This window comes from Lethenteron reissneri, chromosome 68, assembly GCF_015708825.2.
Source record: "Lethenteron reissneri isolate LAM-NWPU_2019-01 chromosome 68, ASM1570882v1, whole genome shotgun sequence".
Classification (NCBI taxonomy): domain Eukaryota; kingdom Metazoa; phylum Chordata; class Hyperoartia; order Petromyzontiformes; family Petromyzontidae; genus Lethenteron; species Lethenteron reissneri.
This window is the reverse complement of record NC_083846.1, coordinates 6,740,927-6,764,831: the sequence shown is the minus strand read 5'-3', so window position 1 is coordinate 6,764,831 and position 23,905 is coordinate 6,740,927.

Genomic DNA, 23,905 nt, shown 5'->3' with positions numbered 1-23,905 from the left:
ACACTACACTATACACTAAACTACTATGCACTACAGATTGGGCGCGGTTGGCTACATACGGTGCGAAAGAAGTTCCATCTTCATTGCCGACGGGGCCACTGCGAGCGACGTTCGTGGAGGCTGCGGCGCCACCTCCTGTGACGCCGCGGGCTCTGCGAGCGCCTCGCCTGGTGACACTCCCGCACCGCGGCGGGGCTGGGAGGCTGGGAGGCTGGGAGGCTGGGAGGCTGGGAGGCTGGGAGGCTGGGAGGCTGGGAGGCTGGGAGGCTGGGAGGCTGGGAGGCTGGGAGGCTGGGAGGCTGGGAGGCTGGGAGGCTGGGAGGCTGGGAGGCTGGGAGGCTGGGAGGCTGGGAGGCTGGGAGGCTGGGAGGCTGGGAGGCTGGGAGGCTGGGAGGGGTGGCTCAGCCCCAGGGTTCACATCCCCGGTTCAGGGGGTGGTGCCGATGGGGTGGGGTGTGAGCGTTGTCAATCCAAGGGAACCTTTTCACACACACACAGAGAACCATAGACTTCACACAGAGACCCATAAACTTCACACAGAGACCCATAGACTCCACACAGAGAACCATAGACTTCACACAGAGATTCATAGGACTCGCATCGAGATTCATAGACTTCACACAGAGAGCCGTCGGTTCGGTGGCTGGGTGGTTGGTTGGGTGATTGGGTGGGTGGGTGGGTGATTGGGTGGGTGGGTGGGTGATTGGGTGATTGGGTGGGTGGGTGATTGGGTGATTGGGTGGGTGGGTGGTTGGTTGGGTGATTGGGTGGGTGGGTGGTTGGTTGGGTGATTGGGTGGGTGGGTGGTTGGGTGGGTGATTTGGTGGTTGGGTGGGTGGGTGATTGGGTGGGTGATTGGGTGGGTGGTTGGGTGGGTGGGTGATTTGGTGGTTGGGTGGGTGGATGGTTGAGTGGGTGGGTGGTTGGGTGATTGGGTGGGTGGGTGATTGGATGGGTGGGTGATTGGGTGATTGGGTGGGTGGGTGATTGGGTGGGTGGGTGGGTGATTGGTTGGGTGGGTGGGTGGTTGGTTGGGTGGGTGGGTGGTTGGGTGGGTGGTTGGGTGGGTAGGTGGGTGGGTGGTTGGGTGGGTGGGTGGTTGGGTGGGTGGGTGGTTGGGTGGGTGGGTGGTTGGGTGGTTGGGTGGGTGGTTGGGTGGGTGGGTGGGTGGTTGGGTGGGTGGGTGGGTGGTTGGGTGGGTGGGTGGGTGGTTGGTTGGGTGGGTGGTTGGGTGGGTGGGTGGGTGGTTGGGTGGGTGGTTGGGTGGGTGGGTGGGTGGGTGGTTGGGTGGGTGGGTGGGTGGTTGGGTGGGTGGGTGGTTGGGTGGGTGGGTGGGTGGGTGGGTGGTTGGTTGGGTGGGTGGTGGGTGGGTGGGTGGGTGGGTGGTTGGGTGGGTGGGTTGGTGGTTGGGTGGGTGGTTGAGCCCCAATCATTTGCCACGCGAATTGTCCCAGAGGGTGGTGATGACGATCGCATTCTCAGTTTGGCAGCTCTGCACCAGCAGGCGGCGCTGGAACACCATGAGGAACATCGCCACTCGAGGCGGCGTCGAACGCATCCCATTGATCTCCACACAGGGAGCCGGGGGTCGGCGGGGTGATACTTAAACTAACAACAACTAGTGACTATTGTTTATATTTTACCAGGTGTAAGGCCCCACTGAGCTGTGTGGCTATGTCACACATGACGGCTCCTCGACGAAGAAGCTTAGGGGCCGTCCATAAATGACGTCACGCGATGTTGGACGATTTTTGACCCCCCCCCCCTCGTCACACAGCGTCACAGAAAATCAGACACCACCCCTCAAATATGACGTCACAAAGCTCTGCCCCCCCCCTAAAATCAAACATGCTTCAAATCGCTTTAAACTATTGTCATTGTAGTGCGTATTTAATGTGGCGCTGCACTCTGATGTTGTAGGAGAAAACATTCATTATAACGTCTTCAATTAAGTAGAACGTGTTGTCTATATTTATTTGAAGTTGCGCATTTTTACGTGACGTCACATTTCTCCCCCCCCCCCCTCGTCACACATCGTCACAAATGTCTGACCCCCCCCCCCCCCCCCTCGGTTATGGACGTGTCGCAATGTGTAGCATCCAAATGCTCAACTCAACGTTTTATTTTACCAGCTGTGTGATGCCCCACTGGGCTGTGTGATGCCCCACTGGGCTGTGTGATGCCCCACTGGGCTGTGTGATGCCCCACTGGGCTGTGTGATGCCCCACTGGGCTGTGTGATGCCCCACTGGGCTGTGTGATGCCCCACTGGGCTGTGTGATGCCCCACTGGGCTGTGTGATGCCCCACTGGGCTGTGTGCCTCTTGTTCAGAAGCGACTATCGCCATCACAGTTGATGGCTCCCCAACGAAGGGGGCTCATCACCATCACCACCATCACCACCATCACCACCATCATCATCACCATCACCACCATCACCACCATCATCATCACCACCATCATCACCATCACCACCATCATCACCATCACCACCATCATCACCATCACCACCACCATCATCACCATCACCACCATCACCACCATCACCACCATCACCACCATCATCACCACCATCACCACCATCACCATCACCACCATCACCACCATCATCACCACCATCATCACCACCATCACCACCATCACCATCACCACCATCACCACCATCACCACCATCATCACCACCATCACCACCATCATCACCACCATCACCATCACCACCATCACCATCACCACCATCACCACCATCACCATCATCACCACCATCACCATCACCACCATCACCATCCCGTCGACATTTACAGCAGGAGCCAACATACACGAAGCCAGTGGCTCGTCTTCACCTGGGGTGTAGTGTATAGTGTAGTGTATAGTGTAGTGTATAGTGTAGTGTATAGTGTAGTGCATCATCATCACGCAAGGCATTGTGGGATGCTGCTGGATGATGCTTCTAGAGCAGTGGTGCAGCGTGCACCCCAGGTTAAGATCCACTGCACTACACTATACACTACACTATACACTACACTATACACTACACTATACACTACACTATACACTACACTATACACTACACTATACACTACTATACACTACACTATACACTACACTACACTATACACTGCACTATACACTACACTAATATACACTACACTATACACTACACTATACACTACACTACACTATACACTACACTATACACTACACTATACACTACACTATACACTACACTATACACTACACCAGGGGTCGGCAACCTATGGCTCCGGAGCCACATGCGGCTCTTTACGGGCTGCTTCTTGACGATGAGTACGTATGTACTCAGATGCATTGCGGCTCTTGAAATACTGAATTTTGTACCGAATTGGAAAGAAATGGCTCTTCTTGTTATTTTGGTTGCCGACCCCTGCACTACACTATACACTACACTATACACTACTATACACTACACTATACACTACTATACACTACATTATACACTACACTATACACTACTATACACTACACTATACACTACTATACACTACATTATACACTACACTATACACTACACTATACACTACACTATACACTACATAATACACTACACTATACACTACACTACTATACACTACACTACACTATACACTACACTAATATACACTACACTATACACTACACTAATATACACTACACTATACACTACTATACACTACACTGTACACTACACTACTATACACTACACTGTACAATACACTAATATACACTACACTGTACACTACACTATATACGACGAGATGTCCTTTCTGGGGGGTAGCGAGAAATGGCCATATTTATCTTTTTGATTTTATGGAAGGTAAATAATAAAAAAAACACAAATTAAGCCAGGGGTCACGTTATATTCTACCTTACTTCGTTTTCGTTTCAAAGTATAAGAATATCTAGAATATGTTTAACCCTTCATGGCAATAAAACAGTTGTTAAGATTGATTTGAAGCTTTCGTGACTGCGGGAATCCATACTCTTTGGTTCTTTCGGTAAAGTCGCGTAGTTATACAAATAATAGATCACGACGTTTCGATCGCAACACAAGCAGCCGTCATCAGGTTCGACAACCACAGCAGTTTTTTCTTGCTGTGGATGTCCCACCTGGTGACGATTGCTTGTGTTGCGATCGAAACGTCGTGATCTATTCTTTTTCTACCTACGTCACTTTACCGAAAGAACCAAAGAGTACAGTTGTTAAGATGTTCAAACATCAAATAGAGACCTTTTGCAACTAATCAAGTTCGCATCAACCTCACGATACTCTGTGGTGAACATGCAAACAATCATGCTCTGGTAATAAACCCATTGTCTTTGAGACGTAGACAAAAGCGTGATCTGGTAACGTACGCAGTGTTTTTGAGACGTAGACACAAACGTGATCTGGAGTGTCCACAGAGAGGCCCCCAGGTGGGGGGGGGGGGGGCTAGGGGTGATCACGTGTACGGGGAGAGCTCTCGAGAGGAATCGGGAGGGAGCTGGAAGGCTCCAGAAGGTGGGCGGGGCCGAGGGCGGAGCAGCCCAGACCAGGAGGATAAAAGGCGGGTGCCTGAGAGGGACGGGGTCGCTGCATTCTACAAGCTGGAAGCTCCACGTCTGCAAGCTGAAGCTCCACGTCCTACAAGCTGAAGCTCCACGTCTACAAGCTGAAGCTCCACGTCTACAAGCTGGAAGCTCCACGTCTACAAGCTGAAGCTCCACGTCTACAAGCTGAAGCTCCACGTCCTACAAGCTGAAGCTCCACGTCTACAAGCTGAAGCTCCACGTCCTACAAGCTGAAGCTCCACGTCTACAAGCTGAAGCTCCACGTCTACAAGCTGGAAGCTCCACGTCTACAAGCTGGAAGCTCTACGTCTACAAGCTGAAGCTCCACGTCTACAAGCTGAAGCTCCACGTCTACAAGCTGGAAGCTCCACGTCCACCAGCTGAAGCTCCACGTCTACAAGCTGCAGCTCCACGTTTACAAGTTGAAGCTCCACGTCTACAAGCTGAAGCTCCACGTCTACAAGCTGAAGCTCCACGTCTACAAGCTGGAAGCTCCACGTCTACAAGCTGGAAGCTCCACGTCTACAAGCTGGAAGCTCCACGTCTACAAGCTGGAAGCTCCACGTCTACAAGCTGGAAGCTCCACGTCTACAAGCTGGAAGCTCCACGTCTACAAGCTGGAAGCTCCACGTCTACAAGCTGGAAGCTCCACGTCTACAAGCTGGAAGCTCTACGTCTACAAGTTGAAGCTCCACGTCTACAAGCTGGAAGCTCCACGTCTACAAGCTGAATCTCTACGTCTACAAGCTGCAAGCTCTACGTCTACAAGCTGGAAGCTCCACGTCTACAAGCTGAAGCTCCACGTCTACAAGCTGAAGCTCCACGTCTACAAGCTGCAGCTCCACGTCTACAAGCTGGAAGCTCCACGTCTACAAGCTGGAAGCTCCACGTCTACAAGCTGGAAGCTCCACGTCTACAAGCTGAAGCTCCACGTCTACAAGCTGGAAGCTCCACGTCTACAAGCTGCAGCTCCACGTCTACAAGCTGCAGCTCCACGTCTACAAGCTGGAAGCTCCACGTCTACAAGCTGGAAGCTCCACGTCTACAAGCTGCAGCTCCACGTCCTGCAAGACATCAACACGTAGTCGAGGACCTGAATGAGCGGGTCAGACCCTTCGTAGATGTTACTCCTCAGTATAGGGTAGTTAGCTGGGTGGTCACCACCCTGGGCTGTATCTGGTGAAGGGGCAGTTTCCCCTTTGTGTGAACGGGTTGATGTTACAATAAAAGTGTTTCCTGCAAAAAACAACGTCTGCGACTCAATTGAACTCATTACAAATGTGCGCATCGTCTTCGAGACAAAGATAACACTGGTCAACAAAAACAAACATTTTTTTCTGGCCTGGACTTTGCAGCTGTTTTAGGCTAATTTCAGGGTGCTAATTCAAAATCTGATCTCAGATTTGCTCCATCACATCTCATTTTTATGCTATCGGCATACCCCATTTTCATTGATTTTACCCGAAATTAACTCTGTCACTTATGATTGCAAGTTGTTGCGAGTCAGTGACTGCTTTAGTGTTAAAATATGGTGCTGTATTTTTAAGATAGTGTGTTTATAATATCATTTTATGTAGATATCCACATTTATTTAATATTTTTCTTCTGCAGGGCGTGATCTAACAATGGCTCCAACATCCGAAAGAAGGAAATGCAGTAATGACCCAGATATCTTCTGCTACATCTGTGGCAGCTTCACTTTGCAGGATCAAAGGCGCAACATCAAACTGATGCTAGATTTGGAATCAGCACCCCAAAATTACCTTAAAACCGTTGGAATACCTTATGCCAGAAAAGTGTGTTGACCAGTGTAATGCGTCTGTTACTTGATTCACCATTGGAACCCCCTTTGTCAGTAGCAAAATATGATAATTGTTTTTTTACTCTTTAATCTGGCAACAAAACTGACATCTTTTTTACAAGGAGTCATGTTTGCATTGACCACAATACCTGCGGTCGGAATGCAAACAAAACACACACAACTCTGATCATGTATGCGCTGTCCTTGAAATTGATTGCATTCCGACCTCAGGTATTGTGGCCAATGCAAACATGACTCCTTGTAAAAAAAAGGTGTCAGTTTTGTTGCCAGATAAAAGGGTAAAAATCAATTATTATGCTACTTGATTACTTGAAAAGGTTTCTGTCTGGTGTTTGAGCATCTTCACGTAACTGTTTTAATGGCAGAAAGGGTAAACCTGCTTTTATTTTTTTATACTGGCAAAGAAAGGTCCTGATACTTCGAATCAAACCCCTGTGCGTGTATTAACATCGTAACAACATATTCTTGGTTCATTCGGTAAAGTCACGTAGAAGGGAAATAATAAAATAATTAAAATAAAACAATACAATTCTCACGACGTTTCGATCGCAATCATCATCAGGTGTGAAAACGACAGCAAGAAAATGTTCTTGCTGTTGCAATCGAAACGCCGTGAGAATTTTATTGTTAAATTATTATTATTTTATTATTTCCCTTCCACGTGACTTTATCGAAAGAACCAAGAATATGAATCCCTGCAGTCACGAAAGCTTTAAATGGAAATGGTACCAGCAATTTGTTTTGTAACTATTGCAACAAGACTACGGTAACGGTGAAGATGATCACCGCTCTAGAACTGCTTGGCAAATAGCAACCGGGTTTGTTCTGAAACGGGCAAACTGCAGGACCTGCCACGACTCGTCTCAAGCATCAACCTTCAGACGCAAGCGGCGTTTGCGTGGCATCATCAGTGACCGGGTCGGGTCACCACGCAGCCTCTACGATTTTGCAAACAACAAAAAGTGCTTTGTTGTAGAGGCGTTGCGATTGTGTGTGCGTGTACGTTGAATTATACTGGTAGGAACCTCCTGGTTACACCAGCCCACAGGTGATTATTGTGCCCGTCGTCCAGGGAGGGCTGGGTGGGGAGGGAGGGGCTGGGTGGGGAGGAGAGGGTGGGGAGGGGCTGGGTGGGGAGGGGAGGGTGGGGAGGGGCTGGGTGGGGAGGGTGGGGAGGGGCTGGGTGGGGGAGGTGGAGAGGGGCTGGGTGGGGAGGGTGGGGCTGGGTGGGGGGTGGGAGGGTGGGGAGGGTGCTGGGTGGGGGAGGTGGAGAGGGGCTGGGTAGGGAGGGTGGGGCTGGGTGGGGGGTGGGAGGGGTGGGGCTGGGTGAGGAGGGGAGGGTGGGGAGGGGCTGGGTGGGGAGGGTGGGGCTGGGTGGGGAGGGTGGGGCTGGGTGGGGGGTGGGACGGGTGGGACGGGTGGGGCTGGGTTGGGAGAGAGGGGCTGGTCACCCCGTGGTGCCCTCATAAAACTCAACGTTTAACCTACTCACGCCGGCTTGTGTCCGCCCTCACAGTCGGGCATGTTTGCGGAATACACCACGCCGCCGTTGACCCTGGCCATTGACCGAGCAACCCAACGTTCCTACCAGCTCCCTCCGCAGGAATGTGTTTTCGCACCGTACGTAGCCAAACGTGATAACCTGTGCTTCTCTGTGGGTCTCTATGGGTCTGGGTGTCTGTGGCTCTCTGCATGTGTGTGTACGTTGAACTTCTTTCGCACCGTACGTAGCGAACCGTGCTAACTTGTGGTGTCTCCATGCTCTGTCTATAATGATTTGTTCATGAGTAAACTTGCTCAACTTCGCACTGTTGTACCCTTTGTTGCAATTATTGATGCTGGTTATGTTGTTGATGTTGTTGATGTTGTTGTTGATGTTGTAGATTATGTTGATGTTGTTGGTGTTGTTGATGTTGTTGATGGTGTTGATGCTGCTGTTTTGACGCTGTTGATGTTGTTTATGCTGTTGATGTTGGTGCTGATGTTGATGTTCAAGTTATTGGTGCTGTTGATGCTGCTGATGTTGCTGATGCTGTTGTTGTGGATGTTGATTTTGTTGATGTTGTTGATGGTGTTGATGTTGTTGACTGTTGATGTTGATGCTGCTGATGCTGTTGTTATTGATGTTGTTGATTTTGTTGATGTTGTTGATGGTGTTGATGTTGTTGACTGTTGATGTTGATACAGCGGATGCTGTTGTTGATGTTGTTGGTGCTGATGTTGATGTTGATCCTGTTGATGTTGGTGAAGCTGTTGATGTTGTTGATTCTGTCGTTGTTGATGTTGTTATTGCTGTTGTTGTTGTTGATGATGTTGTTGATGTTGTTGTTGTTGTTGATGATGTTGTTGATTCTGTCGTTGTTGATGTTGTTATTGTTGTTGTTGTTGATGATGTTGTTGATGTTGTTTCTCACCCCACCCATGTCTCCCACCCCGCTGGACGCCCATGAAGAAAAGCTCCATAGCTCTTCAGATTCCTCTTCCAGTTGATGAAAATGAAGATGCGTTGCGGCGGGCGTCGTGTTGCCAGCAGCCACAGCCGCGCTGCTTTTGTATCCCTCGTCGCCGATGTTCTCGCACGCACACAAAGACAAAGATCCCCCGTGTAGCCTTAACAGACTGTAGGGGCAAGTGCTGTTAGCGAGCAGCACCTATGAAGACCCGAACAGAACACGAGGGGTGGGTGGCCAACACTAAGCCCGACTGCCGTTGTCTTCTTAGTTGCGATGTTTACTGCACACCGCACCAGGTACTCATTTCAGGCTGAGTCGACCTAGGGGAGGAGGCCCAGGACCGGTTCAGATAATCACCACCGGTGTTGGTGGCCGTGATCGGGAATTGAACTCGGGTCGCCGGGGTTCGTAGGCTAAAATGCCAGGTATGGGGGTTGTTTGACCATACTTCACCACATTTGGTGTTGGTGTTGGTGGGATGGGGGAGGAGGGGTTCTGTATGATCAGAAAGTCATGGACCCCGAAAGTACGAAGATTAACGGCCAGTCTATGGGTCTCTGTGTGCGTCTATGGGTCTCTGTGTGAAATCTATAGGTCTTTATGTGAGTCTATGGTTCTCTGTGTGAGTCTATAGGTTTCTGTGTGAGTCTATGGGTGTCTGTATGAGTCTATGGGTCTCTGTGTGAGTCTATAGGTTTCTGTGTGAGTCTGTGGGTGTCTATGCGAGTCTATGGGTCTCTGTGTGAAGACTAAACTCCAGTCTGTGGCGCTCTGGTTGGAGTCTATGGGTCTCTGTGTGAAATCTATAGGTCTTTATGTGAGTCTATGGGTCTCTGTGTGAGTCTATGGGTGTCTCTGTGTGAGTCTATGTGTCTCTGTGTGAGTCTATGGGTGTCTCTGTGTGAGTCTATGGGTCTCTGTGTGAGTCTATAGGTTTCTGTGTGAGTCTGTGGGTGTCTATGCGAGTCTATGGGTCTCTGTATGAAGACTAACCTCCAGTCACCGGGTTGTGATTGTCTCAAAGGCTTTGACCGTGTCAATAAAGCAAAAAGTGGAGGAGCTGTCGGTCCGGTTAAAATTCCAAACACACGCTCACACGTACACGCGCAGACGCGCACACATTTGCACTCACACACGCACACACAGGCGCACACACGCGCCCGCACAGATAGGACACAGATCAGACAGATGCACGTACAGACGCCTTGTTTTCACTCGCCACACCGCGGGTTGGAATAACACGCTCACCCACTCGTTCACTCACTCACCCACCCACTCAATCACCCACTCACTCACCTTCCCACACACTGATCCACTCTCCCACTCACTCACATATCCACTCAATCACCCACTCATTCACCCACTCAATCACCCACTCATTCACCCACTCACTCACCCACTCATTCACCCATTCACTCACCCACTCACTCACCCATCCACTCACTCACCCACCCACTCAATCACCCACTCGCCCATTCACCAACTCACCCACCCACCCACTAATCCACTCTCTCACTCACTAATCCACCCATTCAATCACCCACTCATTCACTCACCCACTGATCCATTATCCACTCAATCACCCACACACTGACCACGCTGGAGTTACAACAACACACTCACCCACTCACTCATCCACCCATTCAATCGCCCACTCATTCACCCACCCACCCACTGATCCACTCTTCCACTCACTCATCCACCCACTCACCCACCCACTCATTCACCCACTCATTCACCCACCCACCCACTCATCCATTATCCCACTCAATCACCCACACCCTGACCACACTGGAGGTCACAACAACACACTCACCCACTCACTCCACGCAGGTCCCACGCTCATGTGCACACGAACACGCAAAGCCACAAACCAGAAGCAATCGCGTAAACCACACACGCACACAACTACACTCGCAAACACCACGACAAAGATCCCCCGCATAGCCTGTAACAGACTGTAACAGCATCTATGAGGCCGGCACAGCACACGAAGGGGTGGGTGGCCAAACACCACGCCCGACCGCCTTTGTCTTTCTCGTGGCGATGTTTACCACACATCGCACCCAGGTTCACATTTGAGGCTGAGTCGACCTAGGGGACGAGGCCCAGGACCGGTTCAGTTAATCCTCACTGGTGTTGGTGGCCCGTGGGTGGGAATCGAACTCGGGTGGGCGGGTTCGTAGTGCAGCTACACACAAGGACACACACACAGAGGTAGGAGAGTAGAGCATGGACATTTGGAGAAAAAGAGCTTCATAGCTCATCGTATTCCTCCAGCATGAACACGTCTTGTGATTCTGAGTCTACTACCTAATCTGTCGACCTCCCTATGTGCTTTTGGAAAAGGCCCTTTGCCTGAAACGTCGCCTGTTGTGTACTTTTTCTTGATCATTTCAAGGCCACACGCACAGTGTAATACCACACACACGTGCTTTCAATTAAGAAAATAAAGTTATGTAGAATATAATGGCACAATAATGAAAGTCAAAGCTGAAATGAGCCTTGAGGAATTGATGCTCATCTTCTGTTCACAGCTCTGCAGAGCCAGTCACTGGAAATTCCACGTTAATATGGCGGGCGGGTGGGGGGGGGCGTCTGCCCAAAGGACAACCACTGTCCACAAAGTGGTACTTGTTTTATCCACCCCAGACGGATGATGATGATGGGCTGATTCAACTCGCCTAACTCTCAACCTACCAAGTTGGGTGGTCCGGAATGAGTGTATTTCAGACTTTTTATTTGAATACTTGAGGAGGAATCCGATCAGCTAGAAAGATCTTTACTCAAAGATGTCCAACAACAAACGGTGGCTAGGAGATGTTAACGACCTCGCCTGGTCTACAGGAGGTCGTGGGTTCGATCCCGACCCTGATGCCTACTGTATGTTTAGAGTTTGCGTCTCTATCATCACCATCACGGTGGCTAGGAGATGTTAACTACCTCGCCTGGTCTACAGGAGGTCGTGCGTTCGATCCCGACCCTGACGATGCCTGCTGCTGCTGTATGTTTGGATGTTGCATGTTTTTCACCTCCACATGTAGAATCAACATCACGCGTTTAGAGTGTGTGGTTGCTGCTAGAGATTTCCACGTGATAAGGACACTTTTTTAAGCTATCACTTGTGTCCAGGTCGCTTCTGAAAATAACACAATAGTTTACGTTAAATTTAGATACTGACGCTGCTGCTGCTGATGATACTGATGCGAATAATGATACTGCTTCTGCTGATGATTATACTGCTGCTGCTGTTGCAACCGAAGGCACCGATGGTGATGCGTCTGCATCTACTGCTGATGATGATCTTGATGAGTTTAACGCTGCTGCTGATGATGATGATGATCTTGATGAGTTTAACGCTGCTGCTGCTGATGATGATCTTGATGAGTTTAACGCTGCTGCTGATGATGATGATCTTGATGAGTTTAACGCTGCTGCTGCTGATGATGATCTTGATGAGTTTAACGCTGCTGCTGATGATGATGTGCTTGATGAGTTTAACGCTGCTGCTGATGATGATGATCTTGATGAGTTTAACGCTGCTGCTACTGATGATGATCTTGATGAGTTTAACGCTGCTGCTGATGATGATGTGCTTGATGAGTTTAACGCTGCTGCTGCTGATGATGATCTTGATGAGTTTAACGCTGCTGCTGCTGTTGATGATATTGATGAGTTTAACGCTGCTGCTGCTGATGATGATCTTGATGAGTTTAACGCTGCTGCTGCTGATGATGATCTTGATGAGTTTAACGCTGCTGCTGCTGCTGATGATGATCTTGTTGAGTTTAACGCTGCTGCTGCTGATGATGATGATCTTGATGAGTTTAACGCTGCTGTTGCTGCTGATGATCTTGATGAGTTTAACGCTGCTGCTGCTGCTGCTGATGATCTTGATGAGTTTAACGCTGCTGCTGCTGCTGCTGATGATCTTGATGAGTTTAACGCTGCTGCTGCTGATGATGATGATCTTGATGAGTTTAACGCTGCTGCTGCTGCTGATGATCTTGATGAGTTTAACGCTGCTGCTGCTGCTGATGATCTTGATGAGTTTAACGCTGCTGCTGCTGTTGATGATATTGGTGAGTTTAACGCTGCTGCTGCTGATGATGATCTTGATGAGTTTAACGCTGCTGCTGCTGATGATGATCTTGATGAGTTTAACGCTGCTGCTGCTGCTGATGATGATGATGATCTTGATGAGTTTAACGCTGCTGTTGCTGCTGATGATCTTGATGAGTTTAACGCTGCTGCTGCTGATGATGATCTTGTTGAGTTTAACGCTGCTGCTGCTGATGATGATGATCTTGATGAGTTTAACGCTGCTGCTGCTGCTGATGATCTTGATGAGTTTAACGCTGCTGCTGCTGCTGATGATCTTGATGAGTTTAACGCTGCTGCTGCTGATGATGATCTTGATGAGTTTAACGCTGCTGCTGCTGATGATGATGATCTTGATGAGTTTAACGCTGCTGCTGCTGATGATGATCTTGATGAGTTTAACGCTGCTGCTGCTGCTGCTGATGATCTTGATGAGTTTAACGCTGCTGCTGCTGATGATGATGATCTTGATGAGTTTAACGCTGCTGTTGCTGCTGATGATGATGATCTTGATGAGTTTAACGCTGCTGTTGCTGCTGATGATGATGATCTTGATGACTTTAACGCTGCTGCTGCTGCTGCTAGGGCTAATTGACGATACGGACCGAACCTGACCTGGGCTCCAACCACGACCCATCTTCATCTCGACGTCCCCCCCCCCCCCCCCCCCCGTGACCTTGACACAACCTGCACCCCGCGCGTCCAATCTCCCCTTTCCACGACTTCGCGCACCATCCGGGCCGAACATTGTTCACCAATATGCCCATATTTAGCATTTAGCCATTCCCCTCTGCTGCCCAAAGCAAACGCCTATCCCTCGATCTCCCCCCCACCTCCCCTACCCCCCCCACCTCCCCTACCCCCCACCTCCCCTACCCCCCACCTCCCCTACCCCCCACCTCCCCCCTCACAATCCCCCCTCCCCCTTCTCCCCCCACCTCCCTGTTCCCCCCACTATCCCCTCACCAACCGATCCTCACACCTGCCTATCCCCCCCTCCCACACTACCCCCACTACACCTTCCCCCACCTCCCTATCCCCCACCTCTCTATCCCCCCCCACTACCCCCCACCTCCCCCCCACTACCCCCACCTCCCTACCCCCCACCACGACCCCCTCCCCCCCACCTCCCTACCCCCCACCACGACCCCCTCCCACACCACCCGCCCCCCGAGTGGGAGGAGGCTTCTGGGAAATTGCACGGAGCGACGCCGGTGATTGGACAGCCTCCTTGTGATGTCATTTCTGAGTAGCAGGCGCGAGCGGCGGAGGGTGTGGGGGTGGGGGTCACGAGTGGGGGGTGGGGGGTGACGAGGGGGGGGGTGACGAGGGGGGGGGGGTGACGAGGGGGGAGGGGTGAGTGGGTGGCGGGGGCGCAGTGGGGGGGAGGGGGTCTTAGGGGAATCCCCGACAAGGGAAATTGTTTTGCTTCACATTCTGTGTCACCTTGGCGGCTCGCCCCTAGGTCGACTCAGCCTTTCTCAAATGGGGATCTTGTGGTGGGGAGCTCAGTGAACATCACGGGGAGACAAAGGCGGCCGGGCGTGTTGCTGGCCACCATTCGTGTGCCACCGTCCCGGCCTTCACAGGTGCTGCTGCTACTCGCTAACAGCGCTTGTCCCAATAGTCTGCTGAGGCTGTTACTGGTGGTCTGTCTTTGTGTGTGTGTCTGTCTTTTGTGTGACTTGGCGTGTTGGTTTTTTGCATGTGTGTGTGTCTGCGTGTGTGTGTGACTTTGTCTTGTGTGTGGTGTGAGTGAGTGTGTCTCTGTGTGTGTGTGTTGTGTGTGCTTGTCTTTGTGTAAGTGTGTATTTGTGTGTGTGTCTCTGTGTGTGTCTTTGTGTGTGTGTCTGCGTGTGTGTGTCTGCGTGTGTGTGACTTTGTCTTGTGTGTGGTGTGTGTGAGTGTGTCTCTGTGTGAGTGTGGTGTGTGTGCTTGTCTTTGTGTGAGTGTGTCTTTGTGTAAGTGTGTATTTGTGTGTGTGTCTCTGTGTGTGTATTTGTGTGTATGTCTGCGTGTGTGTCTGCGTGTGTGACTTTGTCTTGTGTGTGTCTTTGTGTGTGTGTGTCTCTGTGTGAGTGTGTCTTTGTGTGAGTGTGGTGTGTGTGCTTGTGTCTTTGTGGTAGTGTGTCTTTGTGTGTGTGTGTCTGTGTATTTGTGTGTGGTGTGTGTGGCACAGGAGAGGGCACATGTGGTGCATCGGCCTGTCATCTCAATCAACCCATGGCACCAGCTGGGTCTGTCCCGTGGCCTCCTGCCAGCGGGCGTTCGACACTTCACGTGGCCTTAACGTGCACCTAGCCTGGCACAGGCGTCGTGGTGACGTCACCGCTACTTAGTGGCGAATGGCTGTTGTTGTTGTGTGTAGTGTGTGTGGTGTGTCTAGTGTAGTATGTGTGGAGTGTGTAGTGTGTGGTGTGTGTAGTGTATAGTGTAGCATGTAATGTTTGTGTAGTGTAGTGTATAGTGTGTAGTGTAGTGTGTGTGTAGTGTATAGTGTAATGTGTGTGTAGTGTATAGTGTAGTGTATAGTGTAGTGTATAGTGTAGTGTATAATGTAGTGTATAGTGTAGTGTAGTGTGTAGTGCATAGTGTAGTGTATAGTGTAGTGTGTAGTAGTGTATAGTGTAGTGTGGTATATAGTGTAGTGTGTAGTAGTGTATAGTGTAGTGTGGTGTATAGTGTAGTGTGTAGTAGTGTATAGTGTAGTGTATAGTGTAGTGTGGTGTATAGTGTAGTGTGTAGTAGTGTATAGTGTAGTGTATAGTGTAGTGTATAGTGTAGTGTAGTGTATAGTGTAGTGTGTATTGTAGTGTATAGTGTAGTGTATAGTGTAGTGTATAGTGCAGTGTGTATTATAGTGTAGTGTATAGTGTAGTGTATAGTGTAGTGTGTAGTGTATAGTGTAGTGTGTATTGTAGTATATAGTGTAGTGTATAGTGTAGTGTATAGTGTAGTGTGTATTGTAGTGTATAGTGTAGTGTATAGTGTAGTGTATAGTGTAGTGTATAGTGCAGTGTGTATTATAGTGTAGTGTATAGTGTAGTGTATAGTGTAGTGTGTAGTGTATAGTGTAGTGTGTATTGTAGTGTATAGTGTAGTGTATAGTGTAGTGTATAGTGTAGTGTATAGTGACCCTGCACCGCGCCTGGGGTGTGAACCTCACGTGACCTGGCCGGCACACCTCACGTGACCTCAAAAGCCCCGTGGTCACGTGACCACAACCATCACGTGGCATCGATTGTTGTTGTGGGTTGTCAATGGTTTGTGCATCACAAAGGCAAAGATCCCCCAGCTTCACGTGCTGTTGAGGGGCAAGTGCTGTCGGCGAGCTATCAGCAGCAGCAGCAGTCACAAGATGTTCATTCTTTTTTTTAAACTATCTGAACCGGTTCTGGCCGTCGCCTAGGTCGACTCAGCCCGAAATGGCTAGACCTGGTGCTGCGCGTGCGTGTGCGCGTGTCGGCGTCAACTTCATTGTAGGTGCCTACCTCGTGTGAGGAGAGAGTCTAATCAATAAAACCCGCCTGGTTGAACAAACACCGAACCATATTACCGGTTGGATTAGTCCCACATCAATTATATAAATATATTTTGTTGTTCAATTTCAACGTTCTCACGGCCGCAGACTCGGGGCGCTGCTTGGAAGCCCAACAAGCACACACCTACAACAACAACAACCGCCATTCGCCACTAAGTGGCGGTGACGTCACCACGACGCTTGTGCCAGGCTAGGTGCACGTTTAGGCTGTCACGTGAAGTGTCGAACGCCGCTGGCAGGAGGTCACGGGGCAGACCCAGCAGGTGCCACGGGTCGACTGACTGAGATGAGTGGCCGATGCACCACCTGTGCCAGGCTAGGTGCACCAGGAGGTCACGGGGCAGACCTAGGTGGTGCCACGGGTCGACTAACCGAGATGACCGAGATTACTGGCTGATGCCCCACCTGTGCCCCCCTACTGTGCCAATTTGCTGTGCTTTAGCCACCCGGCACTCCGCTCGTTGTTGTGAGCGTCGCACACTCATTCACTCACACACCGCCCAGTTTCAAGTCGCCGTAGATATTCCTGACGAGTCCGGATGAGTAGAGTAGCAGCACCAGCAGCAGCAGCAGCAGGCAGACACATTTGCAAAAAAAATGTGATTTGTCACTTCGACGCTTAACCCCGTTGCAGCTGTAGTTATGGATCGTTTCAATGCTCACGTGTCATTGTATCGAGAGAGGGAGGCTGCTGTTCGCTTGCTGGTCGGGTTCGGGACTATTTTCTTGTTTTACTGCCTCGAGCGCCAACCTTGATGTATCAGACTCATTTTTTGTTATTAAAAAATCTGATTTATTTATATCAGTAACTTGCTTCGCATTGCCTCTATTGTTGTTGTTACATTATTCGAATGCCACCCTTCGGTCTAAATAAAGATTCGCGTTAACGACTGACCCAACCAGTTCTAAGTGCCGTGCTGCATCTTCTCACATTGACATCAGCCACAACAATTATTATGATGAGAAGATAACAGGAGATGTTCACCCTTGTCTGGGAAAATCAAACAGGCGTTGCGCTAAGATGTCAAACACACCAAATCGATTCTATGATTTCGCAAGGCTTCATCAAGTCTGCACTAACCACACCCAGGACTCGTGGCTAGGCCTCGGCAAGGTAAAAGGTAAAAACAACGAGCCTACCTTTACCCTACCTTTTACCCTGACCCCATACAATTGACCTGATCACAGGGTAGTTACTGGGGTACTACTACACAAGAACAAGGTTTGTAACAGGTAGATGCGAGGTAGAGGGCTTTATTCATCTCGAATACTCTGGATGATTCCAATTTTAAAAGGATGCCACAGACTGCGCCACGGAGCTTTTAGCGAGCGGTAAACAAGGCAGTAGGTAAACAAGGTAGTAGGTAAACAGGGCAGTAGGTAAACAGGGCAGTAGGTAAACAAGATATTTACCGGGTAAGACTTCGTGCTACCTTTACCCTACCCTTTACCTTACCCCTTGGCATGTCGACACCTTAACCCTTTTACCCAGTAAAAAGGTTAAATGACCTTACCTTGCCGAGGCCTACTCGTGGTCAAAGATGAACACAAACGCGCTCTGACAGTCACAGTGTTCCGCATTGCATTTGAAACGCATTTGGCCTCCACCAGCGGCATGCTTTTTAAATCCTTTATATTAAGTTCGCTTGCGTGCTTGCTTGCTTACGACCGTGCAAATCTTTCGGTCGTTTTTTAACCCACTTCCCGTGATCCAATCGAGCTGACATTTTGCACACAGACTCGTTGTGCGAGACAATTAATGTTCGTGAAAAAAAATTCCAAAATGTTACACTGTTTAGGGAAAACAAATTAAATATTTAATTACTAATTGTTTAATACTGGCAGACAATCATCTGACCCATAGGTGGCAGCCATCTCAAGCCAGAGGACGAGAGGACTCTAGCCGCCACGCATATAAAGGATGTATAGTGAAAAACTTTGTTTTTACGGGTTTACTTGTTTCGTGTTCTCGTCTCACCAACCGGTGTCAAGACAGAGAACGAAAACCGCAAACTTGTGAGCAGTATAAGGGCAATGGTACGCATGTTACGATGTTGAACTTGGGACACTTTCTTTTGCCAGCATCAAAATTACGATGAATAAAAACACGAGTTGGCGTTTGCCCTCGTCCGGCAAATAAAACAGGAGTTGTGTCAAGATGTTTAAAAACACACAAATAGCTTGAACCTTTACTGTTTAGTTCTTTCAGTAAAGTCACGTATGTATAAAATAAAAGAAATAAATAAAATTTATAAAAAAATGTAACTAAAAATAAGTCAAATCACGACGTTTATTTTTATTTGTTTCTTTATGTTTAATTTTTTTAATTTAGAAGTTATTTTATTTTTCATCTATTTTATTTTATACCTACGTGACTTTACCGAAAGAACTAAAGAGTATGGATCATTGCAGTCACGAAAACTTAAGATCGAGATAGCTGGTACCTTTTGAAAATAATCAGGCCTGTATTAAGCACACACACGCATCTTTGTGGAAGAACGTGCAAACAAGCATGTTCTGTCTTGATTTGAAGCTTTGGTGACTGCAGAAATCCATACTCTTCGGCTCTTTCGGTAAAGTCCCCATGTATGGTAGAAAAATAAAATGAATTACGACGTTTCGGGCGCAACACAAGCGGTCGTCCTCAGGCGGAAACAATCGAATGCAGCAGTTGGAACTGCTGAACCAGCTCTGATAGTAACAATGCCACGTGTTGAGATAATTGGCTTTTTTACCCTTTTATCTGGCAACAAAACTGACACCTTTGTTACAAGGAGTCATGTTTGCATTGATCACAATACCTGCGGTCGGAACGCAAACAAAAAACACGCAACTCTGATAATGTATGCACTGTCCTTGAAATTGATTGGTCCACACCCGAGACAGCTTTCCTTAGAACCTCGTCTCACATGGTGTTGGACCAGATGACGCCAAAAGGCGCACAACTCAAAGACAACGCACCATCAGAGTATGAGAGCTCGGGGTTAAGCATTTACACCATTGGAACCTCCTTTTTTTCCAGATAAAAGGGTGTAATAAATGACTCCGTCAGGCACTGCTGGTCTCCGCTTGTCTTTCATTCTGGTTCTTCTCCGCACCACACTGGTCTCCTCCACGGACCAGCGTCGTCTCGCGCGTCCCCCGCGCACGCTCACTCTCGCGTGCCACGCACGCTCCTCCGTTAGCTCCTCCACTCGTCCTCACACCCCGCTGGTCCTGACAAGGGACCAGCGTCTCCTCTCGCGTGCCACGCACGCTTCTCCGTCAGCTCCTTCTCGCGCGCGCCCCGCACGCGCTCTCCCGTCAGTCGCTCCGCTCCTCCCCGCTCCGCACACCGCTGGCCGACGGTGTGCCGAAGCCCCGTCAGCCACGTGGCTGATGGGGCGGCGGCCACCCAACGTGGTCCCGCCTCTTCACTCCATCAACTGGCCCCGATCTCTTCCGGGCTCCCCTCTATATCGTCTCTCCCACGTGACCCTGACTCCTCCCCTTCCGGATCGTCAGATCCGGCCTTCCCATACTGCCCTGCTGGCTCCACCTCCATTCACCTCGCTTACCATTGGAGCCGAGGTGAACGGCCCCCCATACTGGGCCGTGTGATTGGGCCAGAGCCCAGCAACAACCCCATTTACGCTCGCATTACAAGGGTAACAACAACAATTATCATATTTTGTTACTGGCAAAGGAGGTTCCAATAATGTCACGCATTGTTTCTGAAACGGATTCGCCTACAGCAGAGGCAGCGGCCTTCGTGAGGGCCCAGTCTCACCACCAGTGCCAGAGCAGAGAACAGCGCCAAAGGGACGAACGGTACAGAGGCAATGCCCCACGGATCAGATCACTGAGAGCTCGGGTCGAGCAGTTATATCTATGGGATACCAAAAGTGTAAAAAATAAGAAGAGCTTTTTACCCTTTGGGGCCGTCCATAAATGACGTCACGCGATTTTGGACGATTATTTACCCCCCCCCCCCCCATCGTCACACGGCGTCATAAAAACTCAGACCCCCCCCTCAAATATGACGTCACAAAGCTCTGCCCCCCTCAAAAATAAAACATGCTTCAAATCGCTTTAAACTATTGTCATTGTAGTGCGTATTTAATGTGGCGCTGCACTCTGATTTTGTAGGAGAAAAGATTTATTAAAAAGTCATAAACTCAACACTGCCCATAGACTCAGCACTGCCCACAGACTCAACACTGCCCATAGACTTAGCACTGCCCATAGACTCAGCACTGCCCATAGACTCAACACTGCACCATAGACTCCACACTACCCATAGACTCAGCACTGCCCATAGACTCAGCACTGCCCATAGACTCAACACTGCCCATAGACTCAACACTGCACCATAGACCCAACACTACACCATAGACTCAGCACTGCCCATAGACTCAGCACTGCCCATAGACTCAACACTGCCCATAGACTCAACACTGCACCATAGACTCAGCACTGCCCATAGACTCAACACTGCACCATAGACTCAGCACTGCCCATAGACTCAACACTGCCCATAGACTCAACACTGCACCATAGACCCAACACTGCACCATAGACTCAGCACTGCCCATAGACTCAGCACTGCCCATAGACTCAACACTGCACCATAGACCCAACACTGCCCATAGACTCAACACTGCACCATAGACTCAGCACTGCCCATAGACTCAGCACTGCCCATAGACTCAACACTGCACCATAGACCCAACACTGCCCATAGACTCAACACTGCACCATAGACTCAGCACTGCCCATAGACTCAGCACTGCACCATAGACTCAACACTGCCCATAGACTCAACACTGCACCATAGACTCAGCACTGCCCATAGACTCAACACTGCACCATAGACTCAACACTGCCCATAGACTCAACACTGCACCATAGACTCAACAATGCCCATAGACTCAGCACTGCCCATAGACTCAACACTGCCCATAGACTCAACACTGCCCATAGACTCAACACTGCCCATAGACTCAGCACTGCCCATAGACTCAGCACTGCCCATAGACTCAGCACTGCCCATAGACTCAGCACTGCCCATAGACTCAACACTGTCCATAGACTCAACACTGCCCATAGACTCAACACTGCACCATAGACTCAGCACTGCCCCTGTACATGAAGCAGTCCCACATCCTTAACCTCCCTCCGTTCCTCTAAGCCTCACCACCTCTCCACTCCCTTCCTCTCCCCCTTCCCTTCGCCCCTCCACCCCTCCCCGTGACCCCTCGAGGCACCGCGTCGATCGCTGCTGCTGCTGCCGCTCGCAACCTCGTAGCGACGCTCCCTTGCCCATCGACATCATCACCTTCTGTCACCGTTCCGAACGACATGTCATCGTGCGATTTGAGTGAAAGTGCTCTGTAAATAAACGAGATTAGATACCGAGTTACGTCACACCTTTCTTGAATTGAAGCCAGGCTATTCTTATATGAGCTGGGGGAGGTGGGCGAGTCGGTGAGTGGGTGGGTGAGTTAGTGGGTGGGTGAGCGATTGAGTACGTGCGTGGGTGAGTAAGTGGGTGAGTGGGTGGCTGAGTGATTGGGTACGTGGGTGGGTGGGTGAGTGGGTGAGCGGGTACGTGGGTAGGTGGGTGAGTGGGTGGGTGAGTGGGTATGTGAATGGGTGAGTGAGTGGGTGGATTAGTGGTTGGGTTGGTGGGTGCGTGGGTAGGTGGGTGCGTGGGTAGGTGGGTAAGTGTGTAAGTCAGTGGGTGGGTGAGTGGGTATGTGGATGGGTGAGTGTGTGAGTGGGTGGATGAGTGGTTGGGTTGGTAGGTGCGTGGGTGAGTGGGTGAGTTAATAGATGAGTGGGTGACTGTGTTGTTGTGACCTGACGTGTGATGGTTGAAAAGGCCGCGGTTGCTTTTGTCAAATAATTATGGAAACAAACTATGACTTGCATAGCTTCTGTACCACTCGCCGCACTGCTGGTATGCAGGAGGTCGTCGGTTCAATCCCGACGCTGACACCTGGTTATATTTGGAGGTTACGTCTCCCCCCCCCCCCCCCCCCCCGTGGTCGCGTGGATTTTTCTCCGGATCCTCAGGTTTTTACACGATTTCTCTTAACTCACTCTGTTGTTGTTGTCGTATCCTTAAATCTTGTAACTCGATTTTAACCCACTTCCCAATGTGGTATCGACTATGTCATACTGATGACAATACTATATTCTATCATAAAAAAAATTACTAAAAAATATTTTCTATATATTATGTTTCGGCTTGGGTCTAATTGTCCACGGTAAACTGACGTTGGTTGTAAATCAGCACGGCCCCTTACGTTATGGCAAGCTTCGGGGCCACTTTCCGGAGTCGTGCAGTCTTTCATTACTCGTACGGTACATTTAATAAAAGCGTGTTTTTAAAAAAGTTTTCTAATATTACTTATTTTGCCTCCACATTTCGAATGAGCGTCACCACGCGTTTAGAGAGGACTCGGCTGCCGCCGCTGCTGCTGCAGTAAAATGTCCATGTGACCATGATGGTGGTAAGACGACTTCGTTGACCTGCTAAAATTTGTGAGCTCCGTAGCTCTATTTCAGAAGCCACCCCAGGCTATCACGAATGGTAGCAGCTCAACGAAAATTGTGTCGAGTGGAATTGTCCAGCAGTAGACAAACACTCCGAACGCGCGTTTCTAAAGGTAGGAGGGGGAAAAAACTGGGGGACACCGAGAAAAAAATCCACGCGACCACGGGGAGAGAGACAGAGAGAGAGACGCAAACTCCAAATATGCAGCAGGTGTCAGGGTCGGGATTGAACCCACGACCTCCTGAATACGAGGCGAGGGAGTTAACATCTCCTAGTCACCGTGACGATGATAAGAGACGCAAACTGCAAATACACAGCAGCAGGCGTCAGGGTTGGGATCGAACCCACGATCTCCTGAATACCAGGCGAGGTAATTAACATCTCCTAGCCACCGTGATGATGATGAGAGAGACACACACGCAAACTCCAAATATACAGGTGTCAGGGTCGGGATCGAACCCACGACCTCCTGTACACCAGGCGAGGTAGTCAACATCTCCTGGCCACCGTGATGATGATGAGAGACGCAAACTCCAAATACACAGCAGGTGTCAGGGTCGGGATCGAACCCACGACCTCCTGTACACCAGGCGAGGTAGTCAACATCTCCTGGCCACCGTGATGATGATGAGAGACGCAAACTCCAAATACACAGGTGTCAGGGTCGGGATCGAACCCACGACCTCCTGAATACCAGGCGAGGTAGTTAACATCTCCCAGCCACCGTGATGATGATGAGAGACGCAAACTCCAAATACACAGCAGGTGTCAGGGTCGGGATCGAACCCACGACCTCCTGTACACCAGGCGAGGTAGTCAACATCTCCTAGCAACCGTGCCAATCGGAGGTGCGAATCTCCCTCCCCGTGGGAGCCGAGGAGCCAT